The sequence below is a fragment of the Neovison vison genome, chromosome 10, assembly GCF_020171115.1.
Source record: "Neovison vison isolate M4711 chromosome 10, ASM_NN_V1, whole genome shotgun sequence".
NCBI lineage: Eukaryota > Metazoa > Chordata > Mammalia > Carnivora > Mustelidae > Neogale > Neogale vison.
Window position 1 is genome coordinate 7,726,095 of NC_058100.1, and position 25,366 is coordinate 7,751,460.

A 25,366-nucleotide genomic window follows, 5' to 3' on the forward strand; every position below is an offset into this window, starting at 1 on the left:
TTCATTCTGAACCACAAGACACTCCAGGGTCCACACACTCTTACCATCTAGAATGCAGACAACTTAAATTCTCCACACAGAGCCTAGAAGCTACCACTCAAGGGAAACCGAATGTCAAGGAGAAATGACTTACAGAAACTGGCAGTTGGAGATCTTCCAGTAAAAATACATGGTTCCTGTCCAAACACCAAACAGTGAACCCCAACAGCAAAGAAGCCTTTCCCAGGCATATGGACCTTCTGTCTTTTGACTACCTCACTCTTAAAAGTGGACCATCAAAAGTCAGCCTATAACTTGTAAAAGGCACCTCACATTAAAGACAGGACCAAAATCAAGAGAAGAAAATTGCAAAGAGAAGAAATCTTTAACAACCCAAATGTAATTAATAACCTCAGAGAGATCAACGACTTTATTACATTAGTAAATTTCAAAGAGGATGATATAAAAAATTAAGATTCAGGGAATAAGGAAAAAACTCTTGAAAATTAAGAGTATAATCACAGAAGCAGAAATTTAATGGAAGACTTGGAAGATGAAATTGAGGGAATTTTCAATAAACTACACTTTTAAGGATTTATGCCAGCTTCTCACTGATGACCTCATAGAAGCCTAGATTTGTTGTTGTTGTTTCCAGGATTCTCTTTTAATCAAATATCAGAGAATTCTCACTTGTGCTTACTGGATTAGCCCATATCTAACTCTGTCACTTGCCAGTGTTTTCTTAGGTCCTCAGAGTAACTGCCAGGATTCCATCCTTTTTGTTTGCCTTCAAAGAACGTCAAGTGCTATGGAAGGAGTTAAGGAACACAACTCACACTTAGTGAGTGCTTGTGGATCAGTGGTTCCTCTGAAGGGGCGTTGTTCCTCACTCTCTCTCTAAAGGGTTATTGGTGTCATTCCCCTTCTGTGGCCCACTTGACAGAGTCTGTGCTTGCCCAGGGCTAGGACACACTGCATATCCTTCATAAATGTAAATATATACAATGAACTGTGAAGGGCTCTCAATCAGAATGTGATCTTAGTCACTGTCGATGACTGTAGGTCCCCTGAGAACTAAGACTTCTGTTCACATTGCATTCCCAATATCTGAAGACATATGTGACATATAGTAGGTGCTCATGAAATGTTTATTAAGCAAAAGAATGAGTACTATGTGGAAAAAGAGCCTCATTAGATGGAGAAATCATCTTCTAAAGGCAGATATTGGTCCTTTCCTCCCTGGACATGTAGACATACAAACAGCAAAGAAGCGTGAAATGTTAAAAATGGAAAAGTAAACACAACTGCTAACATTATATAGGCAACAGTTACATATAAGGTAGCCATCCATGTGATAGTTTATGAGGATTATCATAATTTAGGATCCAAACTGGCTCATGTTTGTGAGTGAAAGGCAAGTGAGAAAAATAACTGTCAGGCATTAACTGAGATACGATATTAGACATAAACCATGAATGTTCCAGGCAAACCGGGATAGATGGTCATCCTAGTTTGGATCTCCTTATATTGGTTGTTTTTAGTTTAATATCAAAATGATAACATAAAACAACGAAGAAGTCCTTGTAGACTATTTCTTGTGGATAGCCCACATCCGGCAAACAGAATTACACAGACTATTCCAGGATTAAAAGGAAGAATGGATGAGAAGGCCTCTCAGAGGTTTCATTATCCTGTGAGTGGGAAATAGGGAAAAAGTGTAAGTTTGGGAGCCAATTTTCAGGGGCGAAAACACTCAGTGATGAAATGGTGCTCACAGGGACATTTTTCCGATGCGCCTAGTGATTTGTATAAAAAATTCCATGTTTGCATCTGTGTATCGGTCTTAGGTCAAGACCTTTCCCCTTTCCTGTGGCCCATGATTCTCCATTATATATTTTTCCTTTCTCGTGATCTTTCACCTTTTATTAAAGGATGAGCTTTCTCCCCACCATCAAGCACATGTCCTGCATAAAGCTGGGCCCAAGGGGCCGCAGAAGGGCCAGCACTTCCGAACAGGCTTGGTGAGGGGCTGCCAGGTGATGAATGGAGGCATGTGGAGCAAGGTAATAAACCAGCACCCCAGTCATGTAATCTTCCATTAAAATGAAATGCATACCAGGCACGCGGCGTTTCTGCGGCTTGTACCCTCTCCCATAGAAGATCATGAATAAAAGAGGGACGCTTTCTGCTGACAGATGCCAGCATGCATAAAGGACACTTCCTATAAAGGCAAAGCTCCGGCTAACAGATGGACTAAAGATGTGAGATGCAGAAAGATTTACCAATCTAAATAATTCAAGGGAATGTCGTATGGCAAGCTCGCGCTTTTCGGAGGGAGCCAGCAGAAGGTACAGATGGAAAGGCAGGCCAAGCCTTTCCCATAAACCCATTAAGAACAGTACTTGTCTGAGCGACAGTATGCTGCAGAAGGCCCACGGAGAGGCCAGCAAATGAGAAATTTGCTTCTAGAGTTTGTCCCACAAGGTCAAGAGCATATTTACACAGTGAAGGTTGTGGCATTTAATGAGGATGGAAAAGGCTGTTCTGCGTTTCATTGTTCATCTTTCTGCCCTCTTCCAAACCCTTTGTCTTGTGAGAAGGGAAATGACAGAAGGTGGAGATGTCCAAAGCCCTTGTGAGAGTCTAGCAAGACTGTCTCTGAGCTCAGAGTCACAGGCGAGTTCTGGGTCCGTGAGCCAAATTACATGTGGCAACACTGCTTCTTATAAACGTTCCCCAGAAGCATGTGACTACTCAACCTCCCAGGCCCTGCTGATCCTTGCTATTTGCCTACTCGTGAAATATTCAGTCCCGTGTCACCGTACATGGGTAGGTTTTCTCTCACTCACTTGACCTGCCTTCACTGCAATATACTCAACTTGAGAAAAAAGGCTTTTTCTCTCCACCAGGATATTTTCTCAATAGGTACCCAGTAAATATATCTCTTGATAAAAACCTCTCCAACTTCCGGAAGACCTCCCTTAAGAGCCTCCTCATCCTGCACAGCTGGAATATTAGCATCTCAGGCAAGAGGAGGAAGGCAACACTGTCAGGTGCATCGGGCAGGTGAGCTGGCCCAAATCCCATCCAGGCCCTGGTTAGCAGGGCTTCCCTAGACAAGAGAGAGCCTTCCTTCTTTAACTGAAAAACAAGTGATTTTACAAAGCCATTTCTAAGTCCATTTCCAGCTTTGGAACTTAGCTTCACTGGAATTAAATAGAAACCTTTCAGGGTCTGGTGAGGTCTGGATCAGTAGCTTATAGCTTTTCTCTAATAACCATCACTGCCCCATGCAAAAGTGTTCATCAGCATGTTCCAAGATGGAAAACTGCAAGACCGTGGAGTTAAGGGGGGAGGGGGGAAAAGAGCTTTAATTTATTTTAAGCTAATAAAACCTTTTATTGTGAGACTGTGCTTATTTTTTAAGGATTTTATTTTGTCTTTGAATGAAATGAAAGAAATGGTAAGATAGATTTTGCTTTGTTTAAATCTCTATTCCAAAAAAAAATTGCTGAGCCTGTCTGTGTCTGCTCCCCCTACCCACCTGCACACAAATCTTTTCTTCCTAGTTGTTTTAATTTTATTGATTATGAAATTTGAGAGTCTGGGAACTGCTGATATAAACCAAGAAGAAAGACTGGGGTTCCTCTTCTAACAAACTATCACTGATGCTCACTGTAAGCTTACTATAAGGAGACTTCAAGAAATAAATATTAATTTTATTGGGTTTTGTGGATGTAGTTTGCCAATTACCCAAAGATATGTTTCTAAAAAGCCATGCAAATATCAAATTGTTGGGAGTGAGTTCTTAGTTTTCCAGTTCCCTTAAATTATCAATTCAAAGACTCTATTTTCTTTTTCTAATTAATTTCCACCTGGAAGAGCTGCCCACACTCCTCTCCCATTAAGCCTAACTCTCTGACAATTGCATCAGTTGGTAATCTGAAACCCATCAAAAACCTCCAAGAAAGCAGCTCGGGAAAGAAGTTCTCAGGTAGATCCTCCTGCAAAGCAAAGAATCTTTGTCAGTTGTCTGTCATTTGTCCAGTTTGTTTATAAACATCAACTATCTTGTAGAAAGCTCCATTATCTTGGATTACATTAGAAGTCAGTTGTTAGTGTACCTGTTAACGTCTGAGCTACTTACCTTGAATTCCACTTTGTTACCACTCAGGGGCGTGTGTGTGTGTGTGTGTGTGTGTGTGTCCAGCAATGATCTGGGAAGTCTGGTTTTTGTTTTGTTTTGTTTTTCAGTTTCTTTGAGGTTTTCTTGAATCCTTTCTGCTCTTGACCAATTTAGAGTATATTCCGTTGGGAGCAAAGATGCAAGGTTTACGGGCTTGAAGTAATGGCCATAGGCACCCTCTCTGTTTCCAAGGCATTGAAAATGGCACAAATAACCTCATCCATCTCTTGTATGACGCATCACCTCTTTGGTGACCAACAATGTATTGTTTCATGGTGTTGATATGAGTTGATATCCACTTGCTTATCACATCCCACAAAAAGTTCTTGCTGGGAACAATGTCCCATGGTCAATTTTTTAAACACTCTGACAGTTGTTAGTATTATAAAAGGCTTTCACTCCAATGTCACCAAATCCTTTACCAGTTCTCATTACCTGATACCCTAGTGAAGGAGGAAATGGCAGATATCAATCTCAGGCCAGCTGTTAAGGGTGAGAAGCTAGTGCACCGCTCATTGTTTTCTATCAGAGCACTCCCTGTGTGAGGTCAGGAGGGCAGTCCCATTTAATAAATAACCAGAATTTGAACTCTGAGTGGTCTTGACTTCTAGGTTCTGAAGAGTCCCTTGTTCTGAGGAAGGTGCTGGATTTTTGTGTCTTCATTTGCTTTCCTCCTGCCAGCAATGCTCAGTGTCAAGGCACTAGGAGAGAGGTGTATGTACAACTACAAGTGAGTATTCCCTGAGTGAAGCCTGGCCCTGCTGTATGGTGGTCCCACACATTTTGGTTATTTTATGAATCTCCCCAGTATTGCTTCATATTAGCCCCCATGAATCACATGACAAAACCATGAGGAACAAAACCAACTAGTCATCTCATGTAGAAATTTAGCTATTACTGCCTTATAAGCAGTACTTTTTTTGTTAAAAGTTTTTGTTATTCTTAATCTCACAAAACAAACTGAGGGTTTCTGGGGGCAGGGGGGTAGGGAGAGGGTGGTGGGGTTATGGACATTGGGGAGGGTATGTGCTATGGTGAGTGCTGTGAAGTGTGTAAACCTGGTGATTCACAGATCTGTACCCCTGGGGCTAATAATACATTATGTATTTATTTAAATAGTTTCTGTCACAGAAGTTATGATAAATTATAAATTTTCTCTTCTAGTTGCATGTTTAGGATATTATCCCATCAAGATTTCAAAACTAAATTTGTAAAGACCCATTACTTTAAAATATGATGGTGAAATTATAGATGTGTATAAATGCCAGGAAAAGGGGAGTCTAAGATGGGGCAAGAGCAACCCTCTCAGAACAATGCCAATATGGTAGACTGCGAGGATGATCCTTTGATACGAGCTAGTATGCGGTTGAACACACAGGCAAGACAAAACAAACCAGACTAAGAGGTTACTTCTGTGTTTGGCCATTTTGCAGGTAGCTTTAGCCATTTGCCAGAAATTTTACTCTAAATTCATCACAAGGTCACACATGTAAACCATGGCAATGATTCTTAACAAACAAAATATTATACAGAGTGGAAGGGTAATCACAATGCAATCAGTGGCCAAGCAGTAATTTTACAGTTTTCATAACTTAAACATTGCCTATAGTTTACACGAAAATGTGTGAAGTTGATCACAGTGAGAAAGATGGAGAGTGGTGGGTGTGTGTATGAATGTGCCGGCACAAGAGAAGAGACTCTGTCTTCACTGCACAGAAAGTCAAAAGACAATGTCTACAAATGCAGAATTAAGAAATACCAGAGGAAGCAGATTATTAAACAGCAGGGAAATCCGTTCCAAAAGAAATTGCTAAAATGTTGAAGGTCATTACTTCCTGGAATTGGGCCTTAGACAGGGATGAGGATGGTTATTCCTGGATATTGTTGTCTTTTGTCAGATCTTACAGAAATATTCATCTGTTTAAAACATCCGTACCTTTTTTATGTAGAATGAGTGTGTATTTCGGCACATATACTATAATCTTTCATAATACCAAGTGTCAATCAACAAATGTTGTGCTGAAAAACAAACGAAAAAAAAAAAAGAAAAGGAGTAAGACAAGCTTACTTTTCAAATCTGTTGGAATAAAAACAGAATGGCTCACTTTCAATTTTTAAAGGGCTATGATGAGTAATGTGTATATGACCATGTAAACGTCATTTTCCTGACAAACATTAAGATGCCTTAATTTGTCCATTAGACACAACAACCCCCTTTCCACAAACGCCCATAATTATATATATGTAAGTAAAATGAGGTAGAGAGCTGAGATCATTAAGTGACTCAGGAGTCACCTTATTTATAAAAACAAATATTATCAAGCAAATACTCTGTGCTTGACACTGTGCTACCCGCTACAGATTCTGAAATTAAATAAAAAAATACTTCCCACAATGTCTTCACATCAAGAAAAAATAAGATGAGAGGGAGAGTCTTTGATTCTCTGTGCTTCCAATTTGTTGCTCAACCTGCTGGAAGAGGGGAAATCTTCAGTTGGTTCTCCAGAGCATATACTGCAAATGAATGTTGTCTCTGGAAAAAAAAAAAAAAAAAATCTTTTTGTCTCTTTGTCTGTGGTCAGGGAGGAGGATTTGAGAAGCTTAAATTAATGTTTACTTTGAAAATTAGAATTAATTATTTTTTCATAATTTAATTTAACTCATCTCCTTCACCCCACCCCCACCCCACTCTGATTTGTTTGTGTGGGAGGGAGCACAGAGAGAATCCTGAGCTGCTAATGTGGGAAGCTGGGCCTCCCAGGTAATTAACATAATTAGCACTGTCCCTGTAAGGTCATATCCCACAGCCTCCTAAATTTTATTTAAGCCATTGTCCCATCTTCCCTAAACCGCATGCCCACATTTGGCCTGGCAGAGGACAAGCAGGTTTTCTGACAGCATTTCTCTTGGAGTCCTCAGTTGTCAGGCCACCTGAGCACAAACCTGCCCTCAGTGGGGCATAAGGTGCCCTTCCCAAGCTCCAGGGATCCTCAGTCTGCGGTCAGGTTTTGACTGTATGTGTTCAGGGTCTCAGATTCCTTTGCTCTCATGACTGCAGATGAGAGGTTTTCAAGCCTCTCCTTCCCAAGAGAGATTCTACTCAATTGCACCGAACCCTCCATCACTCTGTGCAAGTAAATTTGTGTTGCTGGGTTGAATTTTAACTTTTTACCAGAATTGTTAAAATTTGCTGGATCCCAATATGGTTGGAATGGTGTTGGGAGGACCCAGACAGTCCTGTGTAACAAGAGTCACCTGTGCCCCACACATCATGAACAAAAGTCATCTTTTAGAACCGTGCTCATACTGAGATTCTCTGGAACCTCCTGACGTGTGGGGACAGAGGAGTGATCGCATGGGAAACAAAGCAAAACGATGTCATAGGCACTTTCATGTCATTGTAAGTCAATTTCACTTGTTCAACACAATCCTACGACTTCAAGGCTATGTTCCCATTGTAGACATAAGGACATTAACGTTTAAGAGAGTCTTAGCCAAACAGTCACATTCCAGCAATATTCTATAGCCCCGTTCCCACCCACTCTCAGGTTAACCCAGTGATCCACTACAGCCATGGGGCAGAGAACAGGACATCTGTGCTAAGAGTTGTGACAGGACGAGGCTCTGCAGAAGAAAGTGTGGCTGTGCAGTCTCAGATCTCCTCTGAGGACCCCAAGGTCTAAGGACTTCACCTAGGGAAGCTTCCAGGTAAAATACTAACAGTGTATAAGAAGGGAGATCTTGGTGGTGGGTGAGAAGGGCAAGAGGGAAGCTGTCTCTTGCTAGAAGCTTTATTCTCCAACAGTTCAGGGTTGCCTGGTTAAAAAGAAGCCTGCAAATGCATAGCAGGAGCAGTGGTGAAGTTGACTTTCCCCTCGCAAGGCACCCCATCGTTGTGCTAAACTTAAAATCCATGTAGAATATTTGAATGCAAACATTATTAAATGGTGGCAGTTCCTTTGTTCCAGTCATACTTTCTCTTAAAACAAAAAACCACCAGGGAAATTATATGCAAAAAGCTATGTTAATAAAGCACTCAGGTACAGATTTATACTTAAAAAAAAAGTTAGGAGATACAAAGCCTGACAGACTCTCAGTCACGTACAAGCAAGCATATTTCTCATATTCTATATAAAGAGATTTAACAGTTTAATGAGTAATCTGAAAAAATTATGTACAGTGTAAGTGAATTAATGTTACTGGAAAAATGTTAAGCTTTGATATTTCCAAAGTTTTTCATGCTTCCATCCATTAGCTAAATGTGACAGCTCAGCTTTATGGGACTGAGTGTATTCCAGCAATCACCTATCCACGGGCTTTAAGATCACATTTCCTCACCAAACACAAATGGCCTTCGTTCTCTCTCCCAGACTTCCACTTGAGGTAGATTCTCAAATACGCTGAGACAATTCCTCCCACAGGATTAGCTTTATAGTAGGTTGGGTCAGCAGTATAGACAGGGTTGTTTGATGTGAGTCTGTAAGAAGCCAATACCTTCAACAGCCTTTTCCCTGTTGGACTAGTCTCTGAAAAGCCAGCCTTGGATCTGGAGCCCTTCTGTTCAAGGAGCTAACGCCATTTATAAACCCAGTACCCCAGAGAGGGTGACACGTGAAGTTGTTTCACTTTTTTGCAAATCAGATCGTTCAAAACTTTTTTTTTTTTTTAAAGATTTTATTTATTTATTTGACAGAGAGAAATCACAAGTAGGCAGAGAGGCAGGCAGGGAGAGAGAGAGGGAAGCAGGCTCCCTGCTGAGCAGAGAGCCCGATGCGGGGCTCGATCCCAGGACCTTGAGATCATGACCCAAGCCGAAGGCAGCGGCTTAACCCACTGAGCCACCCAGGCGCCCCAGATCGTTCAAAACTTTTACACTTGTCGCCAAATGCACAGAAAACCCCATCTGGATGAAAAAAGAAATGAATAATAGGAGGAAGTAGGGGGGACCTACCTTACGCATTATCACTGAGTCAAGTGTTTATGCATTGCTTGTTCATTCCTTTCTCTTTTCGTCAGCAACTCTATGTAATGTCCCCAGTGCCATGGTGTAATTTTAGTGAAACCAAGTTTGAATAGCCCAAAGTTATGTAATTAACAACATATAGTTTCAATTCCAATCACTAATTGATCCCAGCCTGCTAAGAGGACGCCTGGTGGCAGGTGGTCACACTGCAGTGTGGGCAAGTGTGGGCAGGTGGGGGTTTCTGCTAGCTTGCTAATTCGTTTGGCCTGGCTAGTTAAACTTAAAAAAAAAAAAAAATATATATATATATATATATATGTATATATGTATATATATGTATGTATATATATGTATATGTATGTATATGTATATATACTCACACACATATACACACATATATAAATATATTTTATCATTTTTAAAATATATATTTATATCACTTTAAAATATATATAAAATGTATGTATCACTTTAAAATCTTAGGCAGGTGATAAGTTCAAACATACCACTTGAAATACTATGTGTATATGTAAAGTATATATCAATATAATACAGTGTAATTATATGTTATATATAATTAGTGTTATTATTACATTTATATATTTATATATGATATATTCATATTCATGTAATGTAATATATATTTATTTTATTATATATAATAATGTATAACTATATTTGTATGTTTTATATATAATCCATATATATATGATCATATATACATACATACACACACACACACACACACGTAATCTTAAACAACATGGGGGTTGGGGCAACAACTCCCCATGCAATACAAGATCTGTGTATCACTTCTGAGTCTCCAAAACCTTAACCGTGAATAGGCTACGATTGACTAGAAGCTTTATCAACAACATAAACAGCCAATGAACACATATTTTGTATGTCCTATGTATTATAAACTATTCTCATAATAAGAGAAACGACAGAAAAGAAAATGTTCTTAAGAAATCATATGGAGGGTGTGGTGAAAAAATAATACTGTTTTTCTGAAAATAAATAAATTGGGAAAAAAAATCATATGGAAAAGAAAGTACATTTACAAGAGTATACTGTATTTACCCCCAAAAAAAGTCTGTGTGTGAGTGGATGAGTACAGTCCAAGTCCCTGCTGTTCAAGTGTCAGCAGTATAGAGACAGCACTTTGAGTCAGACAGGTGACACCATCAGGACACAAGGGCCACATTTCCACGTGGACCACCCCCTCGGATATGACTGAAGATCCTGAGAGGAGGTTGCCTAGGATGCTGTCATCAGGTATGGGACAAGAAACAAGAATGAGTGTCTGTGTCTGGAAGATAGAGAGATGACAGTCTCTATCTTTGTCTTAGATGACGTTGGCCGTACCATACTCACATTGGATTCGTTCGACTTTGTTAGTAATGGTTATTTTCTCTAAAAGTAGCCCTAGATTTTCTAAGTTGTAAATGCTAAGCCACAGACCCAACACGTACTTGTAATTGTGAAAAGAACCCCCAGCACAGAGAACAAGGCGGTCACTGGCGTTCTGCAAGTGGGATTACCAGACTGGCAGCACTGGCATCGCCTGGAAACTTACTAAAAATGCACATATTTGGACCCAATTCTAGACTTAGAAACTGGGACTGAGAAGCAGTCATCTGCATTTTTACAGGTTTTCCTGATAATTCTGATGGATGATGATGCAAGACTGAGAGTACCACAACCAGGAAGGGGAAAGCCAGGAATGAAACAGCAGAATCAGACTCCAGAGTTCCTTCTCTGCTTTCAATACTCAAGCACTTACAACAATGTTACCTTCCAAGGGGGGAGTTTCAGCAAACACAGCATTCCAAAAGCCAAATGGTTAAAAAGGAAAGATTATTCTAAAGTCAAACATCAGGTTCACAAGCTATAACAGACATGGAAGAAATAGCCTCCCTCCACACCTACTTCCATAAAAAGGGAGTTAACTTTATAAAGCCTGGAAAAATGAGACACCTGGAAACACAAATCCTGTTCCTACTTTTGTGTTCTTTGCATAACATGGTGTGTGTGTGTCTCTGCCATTCTGTTTGTATACTTCATCGAACTGAGAGAAGGACATTTTCCTCTTTGTTGCTCTGGTATACAGGAGTGTGATGGGAAAAGCTGGGATTCAGCCTGATGTTTTGAATCTAGCCTCCAGTATCCTCCATTAGGAGCCCTTGGAGGGCTTCTCATCCCGCCCCCCGCCCCCTACCCCCTCACGAGTCTTCAGACTGAGGTACTGGCTTGGCTCACAAGTAAGACGCAAAGGGATTGGTGGTGGAAAGGCAGTGAGCAAGAGAGAATCAACCTCCCCAAAGATGGGTTTGGGAGGGAGAGTGGGGGGAGAAAGTGGTTGTGAAAGAAAGAAAAAGAGGGAGAGGATCAAGTTTAAGAAGAAAAGGAGAAAAGGAATGAGAAAAAGAGATTCTAGGAGTCGGGACCCTAAGGAAAGAGTAGGAAGGGTGGGAGAGACAGGACCCCCGGCAGCCGTTTGGAATAGGTTGCGTGCACCATCCGTTCCGAGTGGACTCTTTCCTGTGTTCGTCAGCCGTCTGCAATGTGGTGATTAATCATTCATGTCAGAATCCCTAATCCTATTCAATGGAAAACAAATGCCATGGCACCCAGCCCTTTGCTTATCCCAAGCACTTCGCATGCTTGCCTGGGCTAGGCCGTCTGGGACAAAGATGGTTTTCTGGGGACCTCCAATGCAAATTCTGGGCAGCTCCACATGTTGAAGATGCTCTATGATCTCAAGGGTCTTGCCTTTTACAGGAAGAAAAAAAAAAAAACACCACTAGCAATAAAGGTCAAGTCGTGCTAGTTAAGCAAACAATCAACATTTACTTAATTCTCTTTTCAAGAGAGAAGTAGCCTCGGTTATTTATAAAGCTTCTCACTCCAAAGAACAGAGCGACCCCCACCGATTACTTTGTCAGTGCTCCCGGTATCCCTCTCTAGCTGGGGTCGTTCTGTTGTGTCAGTCTGCAAATTCTTTCTAAGATTGTGCAATCTTTTGTCCTGCCCATTTCAGCCTCTGGCTTTCCTTTCTTCAACACTTTTTCTCCTCATCCATATAAAGTTTATACTGAAAGAAACAGTCTAGAAAAATAATTTGCCCTAAGGCAGCCCTTTTGATAACTGATGTTGGGAAAACAGGACAGCCACATGCAAAAGAGTGAAACTGGAGCACTCTTTTACACCATATACCAAAATAAACTCAAAATGGATTAACGGCACGAATGTAAGACCTGAAACCATAAAACTTCTAGAAGAGACCATAGGCAGTAAGCTCTCTGGCATGGTCTTTGCAATATATTTTGGACCAGTTTCTTCAGGCAAGGATAACAAAAGCTAATATAAACAAATGGGATTATATCAAATTTAAAAGGCTTTGCACAGCGAAGGAAACCATCAACCGAGCAGAAATACAACCTACTGAATGGGAGAAGACATTTGCAAACCATACATCTGATAAAAAGTTAATATTGAAAATATGTAAAAACCTTACACACTTAATATCAGAAAAATAAACAACCTGTTAAAAAAAAATGGACAGCAGACTTGAATAGACCTTTCTCCAGAAAAGACATACAGATGGCCAACAGATACATGTAAAGATACTCAACATCATTCAGCATCATGGAAATGCAAATCAAATCCACAATGAGATGTCACCTCACACCTGTCAGGATGGCTATTACCAAGAAAAAAAATAACACATGTTGGCAAAGTTGTGGAGAAAAGGAAATCTTCCTGCACTGTTGGTGGGAATGTAAATTGGTACAGCCACAATGAAAAACAGTATGGACATTCCACAAAAAAAATTAAAGATAGAACTACCATATGATCTAGCAGTTCTGGATATCTATCCCAACAAATCAAAAACACCAATTTGAAGAGCTATCTGTACCCTTATGAAAGCAACCTAAGTGTTCACTGACAGATAATTGAATGAAAAAGATATATAGATAGATATACATATATATATATATGTATATACATACATGTATATATATGGAATATTATTCAGGCATAAAAAATGAAATCTTGCATTTGTGACAACATGGATAGATCTAGAGGGTATTATACTAAGTGAAATAAGTCAGAGAAAGATAGTGTATAGTATTACTTGAATGTAGAATCTAAAAAAGCAAAACAAATGAACATACAAAACAAAACAGATACAGAGTCTTAGATATAAGAAATTGTTGGTTTACCAGAGGGGTCTGGAATACAGGGCAGACAAAACAGATGAAGGAAATTAGGAAGTACAGACTTCCAGGTATAAACTAAGTCATGGGGATGGAACCTATAGCATAGGAAATATAGTCAATAATATTATAATAACTTTGTATGGTAACACAGGGTTACTAGACTTATCATGGGGAGCATTCTATGATGTATAAAAGTATCAATCACTGTGATGTACACCTAAAAGTAACAGGATATTGTATTTCAGTTATCGTTCAATAAATAATAATAATTTGTCCTAGAATGCATTAATACAGACTGCCTTGGAAATTGCCAATTTGGAAAGCAGTGAGATGGTCTAGGGTCAAAGAATTTGGGCTCCACATTCAGACAGGCTAAGCTTCAAATCCCAGTTCTCCACCTGGGGAGCTGGATAGCCCATAGCACAAGGCTTTGCAGCCATGAGCCTCAGTTTCTTCATGTGCTAAGGCTGGGATACTGGCAAGGTCCAAGTGAAACGATCCACGTTAACAGCATAACATACAGTAAGTGCTCAACAGACATTGGCTTTTTCAGCTACAAGTCAGAGAATGGAGTCTTTTCACTGTTGCTTGGTTACTCTTTTTTTTTTTAAATTAAATTAATTTATTTATTTTCAGAAAAACAGTATTCATTATTTTTTCACCACACCCAGTGCTCCATGCAATCCGTGCCCTCTATAATACCCACCACCTGGTACCCCAACCTCCCACACCCCCGCCCCTTCAGGCCCCTCAGATTGTTTTTCAGAGTCCATAGTCTCTCATGATTCACCTCCCCTTCCAATTTACCCCAACTCCCTTCTCCTCTCTAACACCCCTTGTCCTCCATGATATTTGTTATGCTCCACAAATAAGTGAAACCATATGATAGTTGACTCTCTCTGCTTGACTTATTTCACTCAGCATAATCTCTTCCAGTCCCGTCCATGTTGCTACAAAAGTTGGGTACTCATACTTTCTGATGGAGGCATAATACTCCATAGTGTATATGGACCACATCTTCCTTACCCATTCGTCTGTTGAAGGGCATCTTGGTTCTTTCCATAGTTTGGCGACCGTGGCCATTGCTGCTATAAACATTGGGGTACAGATGGCCCTTCTTTTCACTACATCTGTATCTTTGGGGTAAATACCGAGGAGTGCAATTGCAGGGTCATAGGGAAGCTCTATTTTTAATTTCTTGAGGAATCTCCACACTGTTCTCCAAAGAGGCTGCACCAACTTGCATTCCCACCAACAGTGTAAGAGGGTTCCCCTTTCTCCACATCCTCTCCAACACATGTTGTTTCCTGTTTTGTTAATTTTGGCCATTCTAACTGGAATAAGGTGATATCTCAATGTGGTTTTAATTTGAATCTTCCTGAGGGCTAGTGATGATGAACATTTTTTTATGTGACTGGTAGCCATTTGTATGTCTTGATTGGAGAAGTGTCTGTTCATATCTTCTGCCCATTTTTTGATATGTTTGCCTGTTTCGTGTGTGTTGAGTTTGAGGAGTTCATTATAGATCCTGGATATCAACCTTTTGTCTGTACTGTCATTTGCAAATATCTTCTCCCATTCCGTGTGTTGCCTCTTTGTTTTTTTGACTGTTTCCTTTGCTGTGCAGAAGCTTTTGATTTTGCTCTTTTTGAAAGAAAACCTGAGCAGGCAGAGCTGTGCTCTGTGGATGGCATTACCTTTAGCACTTCACTACAAGGCAAATTTCGAGTCGCCTACTAAGCAGGCCTAAGTCCATTAGCAGCTGTAAAGGTAAAAGAGGTTGGGCTGCTCCCAACCTACAGATCCCTAATTCAATATAAGACAGAAGTGAAGAACTCCATCAAAATTCTACTTTTTCTTTTCACGATGACTACCATGTTTTTAAAGTACACAATTTTTTCCAAAACTGTCCCTCATTTGAGCTTGTTGGTATGCCTTCTTTGCTGGTGCCTCTATCATGTGTGTCTACAGTGCATGATGATATTCTCACATTAAGAAACAGCTGGGACTTGGTTCTAGTTGGGTTCTGAAATACATTTGCTTACTGATGATGAACGATGAGCCATGTCCATGTGGTGGTTTTCTATTTCCAGAACTGTTTAAGCTTCATTTTAACAGTGACCTTACATGGTATTACTCTTCCCATTTTTCTGGGAGGAAAGGGAATCTCAGGAAGTTAAGTGGCTGACACAAGTTAATTAGCCAGAGAGTAAATTAAAAAACTATCTCTAGTCTTCATAACCTATCTCGTATGGAGAAAATAGCTAAGAGGCTGAAGAGCCAGGTACATAGGAAGCTCAGAAACATGCATTTGTAAAAACTAGGACTCTTTGGTCCAAGTTCACTAACAAAGAAAAAGACAAGAAGTTTTAACATTAAGCCACTGGGGACACTTATACAAGGTCAGTTATTCTTTAAAGGCCTTTATTGTATTCCACATTCATGAGAGGACAAGGTTATAGGATGAGGGGTGAACTACAGAGAGAAGAGGAGGGTTGGGGAGTATCTGTGTAGATCCTGGGACAGAGTAAGCTGTGAATAAATATTCATTTGATGGGTGTCTGGAAAAAAAAATAGCAGAGCATTAGGTGGGCTTTTGGGGAGGAATATAGTCTCCTGGACCTGGTAATTATAGGAAAACCCAGAGCATCCAGGTTTGGAAGCTGTACCAGAGAAGGCCAGGGATATGCTATTAAAGACCAGCAGGGATTGCTGGGGTAGAATTGGAACCTTTTTCTTTTTTTCTTTTCAATATAGAAAATATTTGTTCCTTAGCTTTCTGTTCAGTTGTGAGAAGAAATGTAAAGTCACAGATAAACATTGACTTTAATTAATATTTATATAAAATATGTTTTATTAAAATCAATACATATTTAATGACATAGGATGCAAAGTTCAGATTAATTATAAAGTTAAGATGTATGTCCCTTACTGCAAAAGACCCCAGATTGGGGAGGTTCTATCTTGTTGGAATACTTCAATGAAAAATGTTAAAGAATAATGGATTAAAATAAGGACAAGTGAAAAGAAAGGTAAAAATAGCAATAAATTCACAATCAACCAACAAGTAATGATGGATCATACTCTAATTAATAAGGGGAGGAGCTCATAATCTTAATTTTAATGTTGTTCTTTCTCTCAAATGAAAGACCACAAGAAGGGCCACTGCAAGAAATCGTTAAGAGACTAAGTGGGACAAGTAAGAAGTGCTCCAGTGCAGAATCCCAGCAAATATGTTCCAAAAGAGAAAAAAGGCATTTAACCTAATTCTAGGCCAGAGTTGGAATTCAAGAAATGTGAGTTTAGTTAAGGAAAAAGACAAGATGAAGCGTGTGAGTGAGCGGTCCAGAACGGGGAAGCACATGATGACTCTTCGTCATTCCCCAGCCCCCAAGAAGAGGCCATGAAGGACAAACATGGTGTTTTGCCATCAGATAGCTTTAAGATTCTTGGGGAGAATTCTGGGATGGATAGAATCTCAGGGTGGCCTTTCTTACATGTTGTTCTGCATCCTGCGAAGAAGCAAGACAAGTCTTGCTGACACAGAGCTGCCAACCAGGATGATCAAGGGGAAGTAGGATCTTGGCAATCTCTCCAGTGACCCCTCCTACCCTTGGTTGTTAAGGATTCTGCATCATCAGAGAGCGCGTGGTAGACTTCCCCGCAGCCCAGGTGCTGTGGAGGAGATTCAAGTATCAGATGCTCCTTGGATTAAAGGACTCTTCTGTCTCTTCCACCCATACTGCTAAAAAAGCTTGTCTTTCAGTAGGTCAGAATCCAATTCCCAGAGAATTCTTTGTGGTGTGATTCTAATTCCTCAGTCTTGTTTAATGTCAGAACCTGAGATATATAAGCAGGGCCTTTATTCTTACTCGACGGGATCATTTGTAGCAAAGCTGGAACAAGAGGGTGCCATGCTGCTTGCACGCATGCCAGTGCAAGGTGAATTTGCTGCTTCCCTCAGCCCCTCCCTCGGCAGCTAAAGGGAATCTGGGAGGTGGATTTATTCCTGTGAGAACTGCAGTTTATCATCGCTGGGTGCTCTCTAAATCCACTTTTAATTCTCTCTTGTGTCTTAGAGGGTGTGGCTACATGCCTAAAACGTCCTCCCACGGAAGAATGAACAAAGGTAGCCTGCTCAGTTCTGATGGCGCACTCTGGCTTGGCCCTGATTGTCAAGCCTCTTCTTCTGGGTGATGGAGAAGTTGGAAACCAAAGGAGAAGATATCCAAACAGTTTTAATTTCTGTCCCCTATTCCTGAAGGAATTTAATCTCAAAACGTAGAAGCTGCTGCCTTCCATCTCCATCTTCTTTTATAAGAAAATATAGTGGCTTTTATGTGGACATCTAAATTCCAGGAACTTTTAGAATGGCCAAAATGGGGGCTCAGTCAATGTGTGGGATTAATAGATGCAGTAGATGTCATCTGTCAGCTTCTGGATTTAGCACATCCCAGCTGAATTCTCATGGTCAGTATCTCACCAACACTGTTCTGTTAGTTCGACTCATTCATCTGATACCCTTCATACAAATGATGATACCTTCCTATTTGGTATTCTAGCAATGTTCTTTCAAAGTGATAAACACTTAGATTAATTTGATAACTTTCCTGTGTTTGTGCTTTTAGGCAGCACTGATTAAAACTTCAGTGTTCTGTTTTTCTATTGGTTTTCTGTATGGACACCAGAATGAAAAATGAATAAATATTCTCTGTGGGTATTTCTTACTTGGTGTTCACTGTGGGGAAACTAATGTAGATCTATCACTGGGTCTGCCTCCATGTTATATGTAATATAATAATAAGGGGTCCATTTCATGGTGACTCCAAAATTATTTAATGAACATCTACTAAGTTCTAGGCATTTTGCTGGTGATAAAATAGTTAGCAAAATTTATATAGTCCTTGTATTTACAAAACTAATGGATTAGTGAGCATTAGAGGTAAATAAATAGTGTAATAAATGTTATAGTAAGAGCAAAGCACAAAGGAGGAACATGTAATCCATACCTAGAGGGCCTTCGAAAGTTTTCATATGGAAGTATCTGCCATGTAAGCTGAAAAATGGAGAAGGGCCATAAAGAGGAGAAACAGGAGTAAATTAAGAGAGGAGTATGAGAAGGGAGGAGACAAGTGTTGTAGGCATAGAGACCACTATGAATAAGCTTCCAAAAGGAAGAGAGCATCTAATACAGCCAGATCATAGAGTGTGAGGGGGAAATGGCAAAATATAAAACTGGACAAGTAATCAAAAGACAAACCATAGAATATCCTTTAAATCATCTTAATGGCCTTATGGAACTGCTGAGGTTTGATCAGGGAAAGGATATAACTAGATTTGCATTTGTAAGAAGCTTTCTAGCTACGGTATTGGTATGGGATGGAAGGACCCCAAGGCTGGAAGATTTAGGAAGCTCTGGCAATCATCTGGATTGCAAGAAATAATGACCTGGGCTTGGAGGTAGTGATGGAGAGGGATGAAGAGGCCAAATTCTAGAACTATTTAAAAGGTAGAGTTGCAGGATTTGGTAATTAGTGCAGGTGTGAGGGAGAGCGAGGAGCCAAGGATGGGCCCACACTGGTGATTTGGGTACTTGAGTAGTTGTTGCTGCGATGTTGTTGGTGTTGTCCCGTTGCTGTCCTGGTTGCTGCGATGGGGCAATGGTTATCACAATGTCGTTTGCCCATTCAAAGGTGTATCTCCAAGGGAAAAATATGGAAAATAGTATGTAATTAATACCTATAGGGCAATGGTCTTCCTGTTAGCTAGACAATGGAATTATCTGGCAAACCTTAAATAAAAATACATGGGGAGGCTGGATGGCTCAGTCAGTTAAGCATCCTACTGTTGATTTCAGATCACGATCTCAGGGTTGTGAGATCGAGCCCCACCTCTGACTCCACGATGAGCGGGGAGCCTGCTTAAGATTCTCTCTCTCTCCCTCTTCATATGTCCCTCCCCCTACCTCATCCTCTCTAAAAACTATATAGTTACTTGGATTCCACCTGTTGGGATTCTGATTTCGTTGGTTGGGTTGTAACCCAGGGTAGGGATTTTTACAGCCTCGTGCACCTGGTGATTCTAAAGTATTGCCCCTGTGGAGAGGAGAATGTGGGATGGGACACTAGGACAATGAGGCAGGGTCAGAAGTCAGAGGTCACTATCAGGTTGAACAGCACAGAGGTAATTGGATGAATCTGTTCATGTCTTACCTCAGACAGCAACAGACCATTCTATGTCCACTGCCTTCAAAACCTTCTGTCAATGAAAAAACTCACAAATTCAAAAATCTCTGAATCATCTTCGAATCCCTTCTTGCTTCCTACTTAATCAGTCATCAAATCCCACTGGTTTCCTCTTCACAAAGCACTCATAAATGGTTCTTTTCCATTTCCCTAATTCTACTATCTTAAACCTCCCACCTGGATTACTACAAAAACCTTCTAATGGATATCTCCCCTCTATCCATACTCCTCTGCCACTGCTGGCCATTCCTATTCTGTCTTCTTTCTAAACATACTTTCCATCATGGTACTTTCTGGATCTAAATGTTTTTGTTTAGTGTGATATTCACATCCATACTCTACATGTCCAGGTTATTCTTTCACTAAATTATTTTTGAAAACAGTTGGCTTCAGTTGAACTGGGTCTGTTCATTACTCACTGGTGATATGCTCATCCTTCCTCTACATTTTTTTTAAAGATTTTATTTATTTATTTGACCAAGAGAGAGAAGAGAGAGCACACATGGGGAAGCTACAGAAGAAAAGGGAGAAGCAGACTCCCCACTGAGAGGGAATGCAATGTGGAGTTCAATCCTAGGACTCAGGGATCATAATCTGAGCCCGAAGGCAGATACTTAACTGACTGAGACACCCAGGTGCCCCTTTCCTCTGCACTTTTGACATGTTTCCCACTGCTAAGATTCTCTACTCTTACTTTATCTAATTCCAACTCAGCTGAATGCCTACCTTTTCAACGTAGTCTACCCTAATCATTCCTAAGTATGTTCTTCCCATGAACTTGTAGCAATAATTGTTTATATCACTCATTGGGTACTTAAGGTTAAATCCCTCTGTGAAAGGCTCTTAATTTATGCTGCAATTTAATGTCTCATTTTCCCAAATAGCTTATAAGCTGTGAGTACAAGAAAAAAACATGGTTCCTATAAAGTTCCTTGCACATAATAAATGTTTGAATTTATTATTTAAGGGGATGAATTAATGAATGAATAATAATCTGGTCTTAACATAGCATAGTGACTACATGCCTTACTTTGGATACTGAGGGAAAGACCCGTCTTCATCTTCCTCTCTGTGTGAGTATTCCTTGTGCCCATAATCTTTGGAATGTTGTTGTGTTATCCAGACCTATTACTGCGATGCTTGACTGTGACAGTCAAAGTCCAGAGGATAATGCAGAAGGGTCCACTACTTTCCCCTAAGTTGGAATTTCAGTCCACAGTGACTCTGCTTTGGGGTATGAATTGGAGGGTCCCTCCTCTTGAATCTCCCACACTTTCCTCAAAGCATGCCTCATTTCCTTGTTTCTTATTATTTTTTAAACTCCTCTCCTTCCTTCACACTCACTCTCTCAAGGTCTGCTTTTTTCTCCTCTCAGCCTCTGGCCCAGATTTTCCCTCCATGAAACCAACAGGAAGTGAGGGAGACTCAGATGCTGGGCAGTAAGGTCGGGGAGGAAGCAAAAAGGCCTTCTCCCAGAGCAGCCAGCCAGGAAAGCAACACCCTTAAAAACAAGCTCTTGTATTAAAAATGGGTTGTGTTATTGTGTTCCAGAAATGTCTGTCTCCTTTCTTGGTCTTGCAAAAACCTCATTCAATTATCCTAGTTTGGTAGAGTCTGGGTGCTAAAAACAGCGGGTGGGGATGTGTGCTTGTGTCTCTAGGAAAAAGAGGGAGGAGGCAGATGCAGGAGGAAGAGTGGTTCTGTACCTGAGAAAGTGACCTGACCTTTGTTGGCCACCATCTCCTGCCCTGTGCAAAGTGCAACATCTTCCTCTTAGTTGGCACAAAATAAAGTATTTCTCAGGAACAATGTCATAGCTTTCTCCAAATTATGACTTCTTATTAATCCAGAAACCATCTGCAGCAACCTGTTGTGTAGACCAGTGCCAAGAATTATGAATGAGTCAGATATCTAAAAGAGGCCATGGATGTGTTTGCTATGGCTCTATATGGTGGGCAGGAAGTGGAAGTCCAATTTAAGGAAGAAAACTAAAATGTGTAGCTTTGCAAAAATAAAACCGCTTCTCTCTGATTTGAGTGAGTTTTCTGCACAGGTGGTATATGTCAGCTCAGCTGTGTTGTTCACATGGTGACGCTGTTCCAGAACAGGGTGAGGGCTGGACAAGTAGCTGGGCTTAATGACCAGTAAGGAATCTTTCAACAGGAATTCCACCTGTAGTGAAGTTAGCAGGAGATGCACAGTTGGTGTAGAGAGAACAGAGGACTTGTCTTCAAAAGATCCCGGCTCCAATCCCCCTTGGATTAGCTGTATCTCTTTCTCTGTATTCGACCCAAGTGAGTTCCAAGGTCCTGCTCACTACTGACATTCTACCTTTGTGACCACCAGTTTGCAAATAATATCAGGTAGCAAATATGCCATAGCACGAAAGACTCAATGCCTTTGAAAATGAACTATTTCAATCTACTTATTTTACAGATGAGTAGAGTGAGGTCCAGAGAAGTTGAGTCCATCATGCATTCCTTTTGGCTCCCACACAGCTCAGCAAAGCCCAGGTGCTACAACATACAAACCATGATACTTCCTAGACTGAATTTGCAAAGCATGGGCTTTATTTTTGTGAGGATTTGATGCTTCTTTGGAATCAGTCTGATATTTTTGGTTTCCCCTTCCTCCCAGAATTTGTCTTCCTGTGTTCAGAGAACCGGCCCCATATGGCAAGTGTCTGCTGTTGAATTCAGCCAAGCATGGCTAGTGATGCCTGCAGCCACTCCTGCTGCAGTCCCCCACCTCCCGAGTCTTCCTGGAGACACCCCTGTGCCAAGGCTGTCATCCACACCATCATCCCACCTTGCCCCTGGCATGATCCATACGTTAAGAAAGCCTCCAGGTATCCCCCTACATACTCCCAAATCCTACTGTCTGTCCTCTTACCCCAGGCCTCAGGGCCACAAGATAGGCTTCTGTGAGCAGCACTGGATTTTGAAATCAGAAAACAGGAAACATCAATCCTGGCTCAGTCACAGTGGTCTGGGTAGCTTTGAGCAGGTAACTACAATTCAGGGGGATTCAAAGGGGAAAAAATGAGGCCAAAGACTCGAAAATGCTATATATAACGTGTGCCGTGTGTTGGCCTCTGATCCTTGTCCTTATGATAGTCTGTTCTGGGCTCTTGTTCTGTCTTGTTTTTGAGAGCTCAATACGCCTCTGGATGGTAACGAGGAATAGCCCTGGCCTTGTCAATCACTGAAGCTACCTGTTCTTGGACAAGCGCCTGATCGTTCTCGACATTGGTGTCTTCTTTTTTTTTTTTTTCCGAATTTATTTATTTTCAGAAAAACAGTATTCATTATTTTTTTCACCTCACCCAGTGCTCCATGCAAGCCGTGCCCTCTAGAATACCCACCACCTGGTACCCCCACCTCCCACCCTGGTGTCTTCTTTTTTAAGGGGCTGTTTCCCTCTTACCTTGCCTACTTCAGAGTTGCTGCGAAGATCAAAGGAGAGTTCAAGCAAAAACGTGTTGTATCTTAAAGAAAGAAGTTCCATAAATGTATGAATAGTTACTCTTACTGCTCACTTAGTTACCTTATAACCTCACTATAACCCGGACATTCATCTTAAAACCCACATCATGAAATCTCAGCTGCCTTTTCTGCATCTCGACTACATCCCCTCACCGACACACAAGGTTCTTCCACTGCCGGTGAGAAGCTGTCTCTCCCACATACACAATTTCACAGAGACGTGAAGTCATTAATTAAAAAGTGTGAAAAAAAAATTCATCTTTTTCTCCAAAACATATTCGCACTATCCATGTTTGAGAAATGAACTTGCATTTACCAAGTGTTCCTTTATGCACTTCTATTATGATGTCTTGTTTGGGGATATTTTTCCCATTCAGGTCTTCATCTGAGTGTCACCAAAAACCAGGGAAGTAGGTAGGGCACCTGCACCTGTAAATGAATAAGAATACCTATTTTGTAGATTTATCTTAAGATAGAAAGGAGAAAATGGATGTGAAATTCTTGTCACAGTGCCTTCTGCATGTAGTCATTGTTTCACAATAGTCAATGTGTTTATTAATAAAAAACCCCAGCATTCCATTTCCAGTGCTTTTCTTCATTTAATGAGGTCCTTAATTTTTGACAACACAGGCATTTTTACCTCATACATTGTTAGTCCCAAATTGTCTCATGCACAATGAAAGTGGACTTCTTTACAGTAGGTGAGAACTGACTATTTTGAATGACTATACAATCTGCCAGCCAAGAGCAGACCTTTGGCCACACAGCTACCTTTGTTTGGAAAAACACTGTGTAATTATTTGGACATTCCCTTTGTGCTTTTTCTTTTATTATTTTATGAAAATGAGTGAGAAACAGAAAAATGAATGTGCTCATACTGCTAGCAAAAAACATAGGTCCCATAAATTTACTGTAGTTGAGACAAAGATGGCAGTCCCTAGACATTCTAGAATTGATGAATCTTCGTTGAGGCCTTAAGCTGATCTACTGGGCACATACTTGCAAAGAAAAAGAACAGGAAACCCTGGAAATACACCTCTTATGATCACACCTAACCGGCAAAGTTTATTTAGGAATTGCTTTCATGCCTTTCAGGGACCAGAAACTCCCTATACATGTTAAGTCAATTGTATGAATTTCTTGTATTTGATTTCCATGTGAGAAAGATTAGAGATTCAGTATCTGAGAACATGGAGTCTGCTTCTGCGGGAGAAAAAGAGGCTGATGTGAACAAATGACTGGTAATAATAATATTTTTCCCTTTAAGTTCGTCTTCCCTAGTCTTTAGTTAAATACAGAGAGAATATAAAAATGCAAGATAACATTCTTTAAAAAAAAAAAAAAGCAATATAATTATTGCTGCTTGATGCCAAAGAGAAGGTTATAATGTTGTGGCTATGTGCACTCTTGTTTGTGGGCTTACACAGCATTTCTTTTTTTTTTTTTCTTTTTTTGTAATTAAAGTCCATACTTTATTCAGATTTCTTTTTTTTTTCCAATTTATTTATTTTCAGAAAAACAGTATTCATTATTTTTTCACCACACCCAGTGCTCCATGCAAGCTGTGCCCTCTATAATACCCACCACCTGGTACCCCAACCTCCCACCTCCCCGCCACTTCAAACCCCTCAGGTTGTTTTTCAGAGTCCACACAGCATTTCTAAGGATGGACATGAGCCGTACCTGCTTCTCTTAAAGAAGCAGGATACTGCTGGCTGGTATCTGCCCGGACAATAGATGAGAGGGAAGCTCTGTTTCTTTGAGGTTCTATAAGAAGTGCCTATTGATACTTTTCTGCATTTCTAGATGAAAAAAAAAAAGTCGATTTTCTTTAATAGCCTTTACTTCACTCATTGTTGAATAAAGATATTTAAGGTAAGCCACTAGGGAAGCTTGAAACTCAGACCATGTTTCTTTAAACAAAATGACATTTCTTAGTAAAGAGGTTCCCAGTGTCCCCTGCAGAAATATATCTGATTTCAGAAAAGGATTGATTCAAATAAAAATGTGTTTGTATAAGAAAAATTATTTTCTGCTGAGAAAACACATAGTTTGGGGTAAATTTATAGTTGTGGCCAGGTCATTAATATCTGGTTGTCAAAAAGTATTGGTTTGAACAAAAATATGTTGTAATAAAAATGCATTGTTTTGAAGAAATTTATTGGCCCCATGAAAACCTATTCGATTCAGAAAGATATGTTGATTTCAATGAAAAATCTATTTGTTTTAGGGGAGATAGTGCTGGGCTTTTGGCTTTTCCATAGGAAATCCTCTCTGTGACA

At 40.3% G+C, this 25,366-nt stretch overlaps 1 long non-coding RNA gene across 1 annotated transcript; it reads left to right on the forward strand.

The window, feature by feature from the left end:
* Nucleotides 1–4,782: 4,782 nt before the first annotated feature.
* LOC122918088 lies at nucleotides 4,783–18,074 on the forward strand. The gene is made up of 3 exons (XR_006386550.1): nucleotides 4,783–4,895; nucleotides 7,714–7,873; nucleotides 17,434–18,074. It is a non-coding gene; the product is annotated as an uncharacterized LOC122918088 (long non-coding RNA).
* The last annotated feature ends 7,292 nt before the right edge of the window (nucleotides 18,075–25,366 follow it).